The sequence below is a fragment of the Drosophila takahashii genome, chromosome 2R (assembly GCF_030179915.1).
Source record: "Drosophila takahashii strain IR98-3 E-12201 chromosome 2R, DtakHiC1v2, whole genome shotgun sequence".
Taxonomy (NCBI): domain Eukaryota; kingdom Metazoa; phylum Arthropoda; class Insecta; order Diptera; family Drosophilidae; genus Drosophila; species Drosophila takahashii.
The window spans coordinates 16,417,341-16,428,750 of record NC_091679.1 but is presented as its reverse complement, the minus strand read 5'-3'; the positions used below and the strand labels follow the sequence as shown (position 1 = coordinate 16,428,750).

Below are 11,410 nucleotides of genomic sequence, written 5' to 3'. Positions count from 1 at the left end.
TGACTTGAACTGTGGAGGAAAGTTTTTTGAAAGTTGTGATAGTACGGATTTTTTTCTATTGTCTGGATTTGTGTTGACTGCATCGTAGTTCGAAAGTGATTCATATGTTAGGTTATCTGTACTGACTACTTGGTCGGTATTTGTTGTGTTTATTAGCCTTATGAAGGCATTATTGGATGTTGCTATGGTATTTTCAGCGTAAATACCATACTGAATTTCCTGATTTGGAATTAATACACTGTCTTCTTTTGGATTAAGTTCAATTTTCCAAATAACTTGGGATCTTGCTGCCAGAAGTATTGAATTGTTGCCAGAACTACACTCATAAAAAAAAATCGAAGAATTTCCTTAAAATCTAGAAAATTCTTTCTTGAATTTTTGCCAAAGGCGACCTCACCTTTGTTTCAAGAAATGGTTTTTTTGAAAGGCACCATTAAAACAAGAAAAAATATTTCTTGTTTTAAGAAATTAAATTTAAACAAGAAAGGGTTTTTTAGAAAGCCACCATAAAAACAAGAAAAAATATTTCTTAAAACAAAGGCGATTCTTCTTTCAAAGGTGGTTTGTTTCTTGTTTCAAGAAATTAAATTTCTTAAAACAAGAAAGGGTTTTTTAGAAAGGCACCTTTTAAACAAGAAAAATTCTTTCTTGTTTAAATTTCCTTTCAAGAAATTTTATTTCTTGATTTAAGAAATAATATTTCTTGAAAGGAAGTTTTATATTAACACTGAAACCCTAAAAATAAAATGTAACTTGGTTTTTTCTTTTGCATATTATAATTATTTACATTTAAAACATTTAACACATAACATTTAAACATTTTTAAATAACACATTTTTGACTCAAGAAAACATTATTATTATCCAAGGTCTGTTGAACTTCATATGACCTAAGGTGATCCATTTTCTTCGCCTTTCCTCATCTATAAAAAAAGAGTTATTGGGATATCAATGATTTGTTTTTAGATAAACAACTTTTTTGAAATAATGTAATGTTAATAATAGCCAAAATACAAACACGTTGGACAGACGACCGAGAGAGAGGAGCAAGACAGGTTGAAAATGAAGGGTTGAAAATCGAATTTCAGAGAGAGAGAGAGAGGCACGGAAGAGACACGTACATACATACATATATATTTACATACAGTCCTTTGCGCGAAGGGAGACCGAATGTAAGCAGGGCAGATCGTGTCAGTTTTAGGAAGGTGAAGAGAGAAACGTCGCGACGCGTAGGTCAAGCGAGCGAGAGAGAGGAGCAGAATATGAAAGGGTTGAAAATCGGGTTTCAGATCGGGTGAGCCGCGTACATGCATAGATATTTACATGCATACATAAGTATGTCAAACAAATACAACATATTTTTCTTACCTTAGAAGGTTTTAAAAAAAAATTACAGCTTCGACAAACAAATTATTTGGCTGATGCAACTGCAGGTATTTTCACTCTGAAAAATAAATAAAATGCGAGTAATAAGATAAAGTTATTATAGAACTGTACACCCACAAATTTATGTACAAATGTATGTATGTACGTAGCTCTTAGCTAAAAAACAATTCACCTAAAATGGTATACGCTTGGTAAAGAGATTTGAAATGTATCCTTTAATTACATACATACAATTGTACGCCCGCTATACAAAAAATTATATACATATTTACATACCTTTGAATATTCGGAAAAAGGCTTCACCTCTTATCCGCTTGAAAATCACGTCCATCACTCACGAATTTTTTTCACAACTGACGCTCGGGGGATCAGAGAAGTCGGTAGCCGGGTAGTAGTCGGGCCGAGTAGGCCCTTCGTCCCACTTCGTTTTTCTTGTCGTTAACATTCGGCAGCCGAAGGAAGTCAATGGCTACTTTCCTATATTCTAGGGTCATTTCATTCATATATTCAAAGGTGATTTTGTCCTTAAATACGTACAATGTTTTGGCTGCGACGGCAAAACAAATATATGAGATTTTCATTTTTCTATTTTTAAGAAAAATTCTTTCTTGAATTTTTTCCATCAAGAAAGGTTTTCTGTATTCAAAGGACAATTTTCTAATAACAAGAAATTTTTTTTCTATTTTCAAAGGTAGGCCGATTCAATGGCGAGATTTCCAAAATTTAGAAATAAATTTTTATGAGTGTATGAGCTATTGGTACATTAATTAAAAATTTTAAATTATTGGGTCTAATTATAAGCCATTCTTCAGATCGCTGGAAGTCTAATTGATAGTTGTATTTTTTAATAAAGTCGATGCCTAATATTCCATCGCATGGAATAGGGAAATGCGAATTTACGATATGAAAATCGTGTGGAATTATGTATTTAGTTGTCTGTATTTCCTAAACCTTGGGATTTGGGTATTTCTGTTGTTTTGTGTCTGTTAAAAAGATAAGTTCTTTTCCAGTAGCTTTTTTTGAAAAACGAAACGAATATATTTTGGCTGAGATTAATAGTGTGAACTCTGACTTCTTTTATTGTTGAGTATTTAAAGGGCTTTGGGAGTTTTCCGATGTGTTTTGGTTAGTATTTTGGGTAATTCTGACATTGCTTTGGTTATTGCCATTGTGGCCTCGGTTCGAGTTACTACCACCTCTATAGTTTCCTCTATATTGGCCTCGTCCGCCATTGCTATTTTGGTAGTTGTTCAGACGAACACTAATAAAAATAAAATATAATACTTTATGAGCTCTGTGCATGTCATGTGACAGTTGTAAATCGATCCAGAGCCATAAACTATGATCTGTAATTGTAGACCCTACAGGGGAGCGGTACTAGCACTTGTAATCTGTAAGTGCAGGCCACTTGAGCCAAAACGAAGATAATCACTTGAGATGCTTCTAACAATGCGCCAAAGGTTCCTGTGCGGGGGTCAAATGATAACTCTCCCGCGCAGGCAGACGCGGCCTCTGCGTAGGCCACAGATAAGACCAGAATAAGAATTTCATGTTAGTTTCCTAAGCAGGGACTTAGAAATTAAAATTCAGTTTTAATACAGAACTCAACTGAAAATGTTGTTTTACTTAATTCATCCCTTTCATTTTGGTCCTTCGACAACTCTGCAGTTTTCCCCCACCAGTGGTAAGAGACTCAGAATTTAGGCCAGCACCTAAAAAATAAAATCTGTAACACTTGCAGTTTTGTTTAAGGTGTTAATGAATAGTTGACTCTTGTTATCCCCCACCAGTGGTAAGAGACAGAGTAAAAAATTAATAAAAATCAAAAAGATATAAACGAATCTTTTCTGATTTAATAAAAAATTTATTCAACTATAGTATTACAACAAAAAAGTCAAAATTTGTTGTAAAAGTGGTCGAAAAATCGACAAATTAATAATAAAAATAATTCTTGCCCCCGAGCAAATATATTTTTGGGCGTTTTCGAGGCCTTTTAAACATCGAAAAAGTGATTTAATAAAATCAGGCGTATTCGAGGCCGACATCGAAAAAGTGTTCACGTTATCACAGTGAAATAAATTAAAAGTGACTCCCTATTTTGGCAACAAAAATCACTCCCGAATTTAATAACAAATAATTAAATAAAAGTAAATGTATTCAAAAGAAATACAAATAATAAAATAAAGTGACTCCCAAAAACGAAAAAAAAAACAAAAAAAAAACCTAAATCATCTGTAAATCATCTGTAAATCTTCTGTAAATCATCTGTAAATCATCATCAAGACTGCAATAAGGACTCCAGGACTACAAGAGCGAGGGCAGCATCGGAACATATAACATCGAAGTTTTAACAGCGACAACAAACGCGGCAACAAATATAGGATCAGATAAGTCCTATATATCAAATTAAAATTTTTTTTAATTACAAATATTATATAAAAATATTATTTAAGTTGTTTAGAAAAAATATATACAAAAAAAAATGTTTTCCGAGCAAACAATCGCACTAATAAAAAGGCAGGTGGAGATTACCAACGCCAGTAGGGAGCTGGAAGATCTCCCAAGCTTATCATTTGAATACTTTAAGAAATTTGATGAGCTAAAGGCCGAGTGCATCGAAAATCACAAAGCTCTTATGCATATTGGAGTAGTCGCCCATGACTACTTCATTAAGAGTCATTACGAGCAAATGCTCTCGATTTTTAATAGAATTAAGATAAGAATAGATACAGTGTTAGCTGAATCCGATAAGTCCGATGGTAAATTAATGGTAAAAGAGCAGAATACAGAAAAAAGTGTAAACTGCGAAAGCCAGTTAGATACAGAAATAGAGCAGTTAGAAAGGTATTTAAAAGATACATTTGAGGATATTCAAGATGATAAAAAAAAAACGTTTGAAATTAGGATAGGGAAGCTTAATTTTTATTGGGATAAGATAGTTGCCATGAAGCAGGGAAACACGACGGACGTCACGATCAAAAGGTATAATGATATATTGGAAGAATTAGCGTTCGATATTTCCATGGTGACCAAAAATATGAGAAAAAAACTCGAGGAAATTGTGCCTAGTAAGGTAGAAGTTGTAAATCATAAAATTGATGATTTGCCAACGCTACCTAAAATTCAGGTACCCACATTTTATGGAGATTCCAAAGATTGGGACCTATTTCTTGATCTCCAAAATCTAAATGTGGAATCAGTTCGGCAATTAAGGAGGCCCCTCGGTCAAAAAACCGATTTCGGGTGGATTGTCTCTGGATGCAAAAAATCCAAAGGTAAGAAGACAATTGTAGCAACCACCATCGAATTAAAAGATATAGATCGGTATTGGGAAGTTGAGGAAGAGGACAAAAATGATATCGAATCTGAAATATGTGAGAATTATTTCATAAAAACTACAAAAAAAGGTTGAGATGGACGATACATTGTGTCAATTCCATTTAAAGATGATGTCTCCTTAGGAGATTCAAAGAAACAAACAATGGCTCGTTTCATGAATCTTGAGAAAAAATTAAAAAGAAATGAAAAACTAAGGTTAGACTATGCTAAATTCATGCATGAATATATGGATTTAGGTCACATGGTCGAAGTGCAGGAAGAAGGAAAATACTTTTTACCTCACCAGGCAGTAATTAGAGATTCAAGCCTGACGACCAAATTAAGAGTTGTTTTTGACGCTTCAGCAAAAACAACTAATAATAAAAGTTTGACCGACATAATGTGGGTTGGTCCACGAGTTCAAAAAGATATTTTTGACATTATCATTAAATGGCGAAAATGGGAATTTGTAGTATCTGCGGACGTTGAAAAAATGTATCGTCAGATAAATATTAATGATAATGATTACCAGTATCAATATATTTTATGGAGAGATTCTCCAGATGAAAAAATTAAAATTTATAAATTAACAACAGTCACATATGGTACAGCATTTGCACCATATTTAGCTACTAGAGTTCTAGTAGATATTGCTGATAAATGCAAAAACAAAGATGTAAGTGAGATAATTAGGAATGATTTTTATATGGATGACCTAATGACTGGGGCTGATTCTATAGAAAATGCCAATAATTTAATTAAATTAATTTCTCAAGAATTTCAAAATGTGGGAATGAATTTAAGAAAATGGATATCGAACAGTTAAAAAATAATGGAAACTGTAGAAGATACAGGAGATAACAAGGTTCTCACTCTTTTGGAAAATGAAAGCGTAAAAACCCTGGGGCTTCAATGGTAACAGCAGAAAGATTTATTTAAATTCAAAGTAAATTGCGGGGACTCGAAAAACATCAACAAAAGGATAGTGTTATCAACTTTATCAAAAATATATGACCCTTTGGGATGGTTGGCTCCTGTAACTATTTTATTAAAACTTTTTATTCAAAAACTATGGATAAATAAGAGTGAATGGGATCAAGAATTATCCAAGGAAGATAAAGATTATTGGGTAAATTTTAAGGAAAATTTATTGCTTTTAGAAGAGATTCGAATCCCAAGATGGATTAGTTCAAAACATTTTTCAATAATACAGCTTCATGGATTTACTGACGCTTCCGAAAAGGCATATGCAGCAGTGGTATATGCTAAAGTAGGGAATTGTGTAAACATAGTAGCCAGCCAATTAAAAATAGAAAAACTATTCCCAAGCTAGAGTTATGTGCAGCTCACTTGCTTAATAATTGAATCCATTGATACCAAAGTAGAAATCTATGCTTGAAGTGATTCCACTATAACTTTAGCCTGGATTAAAAATGGTGATAGTAAGGTCAAGTTCATTAGACGAAGAACGGATGACATTCGAAAACTAACTAATACCGAATGGAACCATGTGAAGTCTGAAGAAAATCCTGCAGATTTATCATCAAGGGGAATTATTTCTAGCCAACTGACCACCTGTGATTTATGGTGGAAAGGTCCGAAATGGCTATCTGAGCCAAAGGAGCATTGGCCTCGACAGCAATCCAAAGAAGATGTGGTTTTGATAAATTCTATTCTAAATAACAAAACCGATGACCCCATTTACAAATTATAATTTAATACTCATCTTATTGATGCAAATTTGACACTCAATAGTGTAAAATTCATGTAGCAATAGTTTCTTAACAATAGTTTTTTTTGGATGTTGTCTTACCTAAAGAAATATTTTTCCAGGCAACAAATAAAGATTAATTTCAATCAATTTTAAACTTTCAATATTGATGTAATGGATCCTTTTGATCCTAATAAAAGTCAATGGTATCAAGAATAGACGACTTTTAGTAAATGTTTTAGATATTAGCGATGTTTTTTGTGCACTTTTAATGGGTATAGTAAATGTTAAAAAACCTAGAGCCTAACTTACAGTCAAATTTTGTGATAATACGATTGATTTAGATTACACAGGTCGACAAAATCAAGGCTTTTTCTTGGCCCAAGAATAAACGCTACAAAACCTGAAAGAATTTTAGCTGGCTACTATAGATGAAAAAAAGTGACAAAAAGTACTTCTGTAAAATCCATTGTAGCTAAAGAAGTAGAGGTCGCCCAACTTTGTGATTGGACAATCTTGAAGTTAAAGGTTCCAAGTACCTTTTCCGCTAAATTGTGGCTCTGGGCTACGAAGGGTTTTCTTACTATTAAGTCGCAAAAAGTGCCTTAAAATCGAAAAGTTGGAACTTTGACCACGGATTTCTCAAAACTTCGACGTGATGGAAAGTTTCCAAGTATGAGGTAGTAATCTACAGCTAAAATCCTTTCAGGTTTGGTAGCTTTTATTCTTGGGCTTTTTTTTTGTCGACCAGTGTTATTGGAGAAGTTTTCCAGCATTGAAAAAATTATACGAATAATAGTATATTTAAATAGATTCATTCGATCAAAAATTAAGAAAGAATCTTTTCCTTCTTTTCTATCGGTAAAGGAGCTGAATCGAGCTGAAAAGATCGTTATTAAAAAACAGCAAGAATATCAATTTAGTCTAGAGATAAAATGCCTGGAAACAAAAAAAGAAATTAAGACAAGTAATAGGATATTGTCGTTGAATCTATTTTTAGATAAGGATGGTATACTTCGAGTAGGAGGGAGACTACAGAACTCCAATGCAGAATTTGAAGTAAAGCATCCAATTATTTTAGACAAGTGCCATTTAACAAATTTATTGATCCAAAAGGCCCATAAAGAGACTTTGCATGGAGGGATAAACTTAATGCGAAATTATATTCTATTAATTTCTATTAATTATATAAATATTGGATTTTCGGGCTAAGGAATTCCTTAAAGAAATATTTGAGAGTATGTGTCAAGTGTGCTAGGTACAGACAAAATACTGCTCAACAAATAATGGGCAATCTGCCTAAATACAGAGTTACAATGTCGTACCCATTCTTAAATACTGGGATAGATTACGCAGGTCCTTATTTTGTTAAATGTTCCAAGAATCGTGGGCTAAAAACATATAAGGGATACATTGCCGTATTTGTGTGTATGGCTACCAAGGCCATTCATCTAGAAATGGTAAGTGATTTAACCTCGGATGCATTTCTAGCAGCCCTAAGAAGATTTATCGCTAGAAGAGGAAAAATTACCAATATATATTCAGATAACGGAACAAATTTCGTAGGAGCTTCAAGAAAGTTGGATCAAGAGTTCGTTAAAGCAATCAAAGAAAGCACATTGATTGCCGCGCAGCTTAAAAAAGATAGAATTGATTGGCATTTTATTCCCCCGGCAGGACCTCACTTCGGAGGTATTTGGGAATCTGGAGTTAAGTCCATGAAGCACCATTTGAAACGGGTAATAGGGGAAAATAGTTTGACATACGAAGAGATGTCAACACTTTTATGTCAAATAGAAGCATGCCTGAATTCAAGACCATTGTATACTTCTGAGAATGAAATGGATCAACATGAAGTATTAGCTCCAGGTCATTTCTTGATTGGTAGACCACCGTTAGAGATTTTTGAACCAATTAAAAACGAGAAAATTGGTAATTTAGATAGGTGGAAATTAATCCAAAAAATTAGAAGAGACTTCTGGGTTAAATGGAAAGAGGAGTATTTGCATACTTTACAACAGAGAAACAAATGGAAGAGGGAAAGTCCAAATATAGAGAACGGACAAATTGTTTTGTTGAAGGATGAGAACAGTCATCCAGCCAGGTGGCCAATGGGAAAGGTAGAAAAAGTCCATAAGGGTAAAGACGAAAAGGTTAGAGTGGTAGAAGTGAAATTACAAGATGGATTTATCACTAGACCGATTAGCAAGATTTGTCCCTTAGACGGAATAAAGTCTATCGATAAAATGGAATCTGATCCCGAAGAGACAAAACCGAAAAGACAAACAAGAGGTACATCAAAGATCTCAAAACTTGGTTTTGTAATGGCCATGTTATTATTTATATTCTGTCAATGTGCTAATGCATCAGCTAAGGTTGATCAGCCAAGGTATAGAATAGAGAAGATAAATAAGACTTCGGCAATATATTTAGACCCAAAGGGGGATGTTGAAATTGTAGCCTCCTCTTGGAATTTAATAATATTTTATAATATGGACGTTACTTCGAAATGCTTAAAAAAGGTAAAGAATTAATACCAAAAATGAGGGTAATTTGCGAACGACTTCATAGTTTTGAGGATCAATGCCTTTTAGTTCTGAGTAACACGGAAAGGCAGATCTCAGACATAGAAGAAAATAATAAACTTTTTATGGCTCAGGGAAAATCAAGAAGTAAACGTGCTCCATTTGGTTTTATGGGATCGCTTTATCACATTCTATTTGGAATAATGGATGAAGACGACAGGATACAAATGGAGGATAATATGAAAAACTTATTAAGCAATCAGCATAGCCTTAACGAGTTAAGTAGGAAACAAACTTCCTTAGTCGATTCTACGACTAACATTTTAAAGAAAACGACTGATGAAGTTAACTCAAATTTTAAACGAATGAACGAAAGGATTATGTGTACAAAGAGTCTATCAACTTTTTTATGATAACCAAACAGCTAAGTAACATTATAGATGAATGCGAGAAAATTCAATATAGTATCATAAGCCTCTTAATAGACATAAATCATGGCCGACTTAATACAAACATATTAAGACCTAGTCAGCTAAAAAGTGAAATTTCCAGAATAAAAGACAGTTTGTCTGAAAATTTAGTCTTGCCAGGGAAAAGAACAGGCACAGAATTAAAGGAGGTTTATACATTATTGACGGCTAGAGGTTTATTTGTGGATAAAAAATTAATAATTAATGCCAAAATACCATTGTTTGGTAGACATGCTTCAGTACTTTATAAAATTATCCCAGTTCCGGTAAAATTGGACGACCGCATGATTACAGTGCATGTAGATTCTCAGTACTTAATTTATAATTTTGAGATCGATGCATATCATCTTATGGCAGAATCTACTATTAATAAATGTCAAAGGTGGCAGTCGAATAAAAGAGTTTGCGAGGGAAGTTGGCCTTGGAGTAGTGCTAACGACAATAGTTGTGAGATTAAACCTCTCAAACCAAATAAGGCATCGAACTGCAGGTATAAATCGATTGTTGAGAGTAAGTCATATTGGGTTGAGTTGGAAAAGAAAAGTAGTTGGCTTTTTAAAGTTCAAAACAATTCTAAGGCTAGAATTCAGTGCAGCAATTCAAAAATAGAGATAATAGATTTACCTGAACAAGGAATAATGACTCTGAGGTCAGATTGTACTGCTCGAACTGATGATAAAATATTAGTTGCTCAACACAGTATTCAGTTAGAAGATCAGGGAACATTAGCGTTGTCTTACATTGGAGAAGTAACGAGATGCCAAAGATTATTTGGAACCCGCTCGACATACCATTAATTAACCATACGGACGAAATCAATCGTTTGTCAAAGGAAATTCAATACTTAAAAACTCATAAGCTAGAATTGAGGGAATTAGACTTTCACCATGTAACTGGACATGCATCCCTAATTTTAGCAATTGTAATAATAATTATATTAATTGTATATTTCATAAGGAAAATAAATATACGAAGGCAGTTACAAGCCATAGCATTACCCAGCGGCATGCTTAATATATAAATTTGTAGATACAATAAATCAATGATATAAAAATGTTTTATGTTAAAAAATAAATAAATTCACTAAAATGTTAAAACACAATAATTGCAAGCCGTGAAGGGGTGTCAAAATTATTATGCAAAATAAAATATATCGAATTAATACAGTCCACTAATTTTGTATTGCAATATTTTTGAGAATAAATAAAATAAATTTTAATTAACACAGACACCTAATCTTGCCGGCCCTTGCCAGAATGTTCAGACGAACACTAATAAAAATAAAATATAATACTTTATGAGCTCTGTGCATGTCATGTGACAGTTGTAAATCGATCCAGAGCCATAAACAATGATCTGTAATTGTAGACCCTACAGGGGAGCGGTACTAGCACTTGTAATCTGTAAGTGCAGGCCACTTGAGCCAAAGCGAAGATAATCACTTGAGATGCTTCTAACAATGCGCCAAGGGTTCCTGTGCGGGGGTCAAATGATAACTCTCCCGCGCAGGCAGACGCGGCCTCTGCGTAAGCCACAGATAAGACCAGAATAAGAATTTCATGTTAGTTTCCTAAGCAGGGACTTAGAAAATAAAATTCAGTTTTAATACAGAACTCAACTGAAAAGGTTGTTTTACTTAATTCATCCCTTTCAGTAGTTGTTGTTATAGTTATTGTTGTTGTAGTTATTGTTGTCGTAGTTATTGTGATTACCACGAGAATTACCACGAAAATTACCTCTATAATTACCACGTCCGCGATTTGAACCGCGCTGTGAATAGTTCTGGAAGTATAAGACAGTATTTGACTGTCCAGTTGCCTCAGTGCAACTATTGACAAATTTGGAAACGGCATCGTTCATAGTACTAAAGGTGCCAGCTTGCATGATAAGTTTTACCTTATCGATTGTGCAATTTTTAGTCATTGCTTTGACTGCATGCTGCGTGCAATAACTTCTGGCTAGCTCTAAAGATAAACCATCTGTTATATATGCACCTTCTAA

General features: G+C 33.7%; 1 long non-coding RNA gene across 1 annotated transcript; it reads right to left on the bottom strand.

The window, feature by feature from the left end:
* Nucleotides 1–791: 791 nt before the first annotated feature.
* Nucleotides 792–1,912, bottom strand: LOC138912804 (uncharacterized). The gene is made up of 3 exons (XR_011418359.1): nucleotides 1,662–1,912; nucleotides 1,368–1,443; nucleotides 792–922 (listed from the first exon to the last, which is right to left on the bottom strand). It is a non-coding gene; the product is annotated as an uncharacterized lncRNA (long non-coding RNA).
* Nucleotides 1,913–11,410: the final 9,498 nt, after the last annotated feature.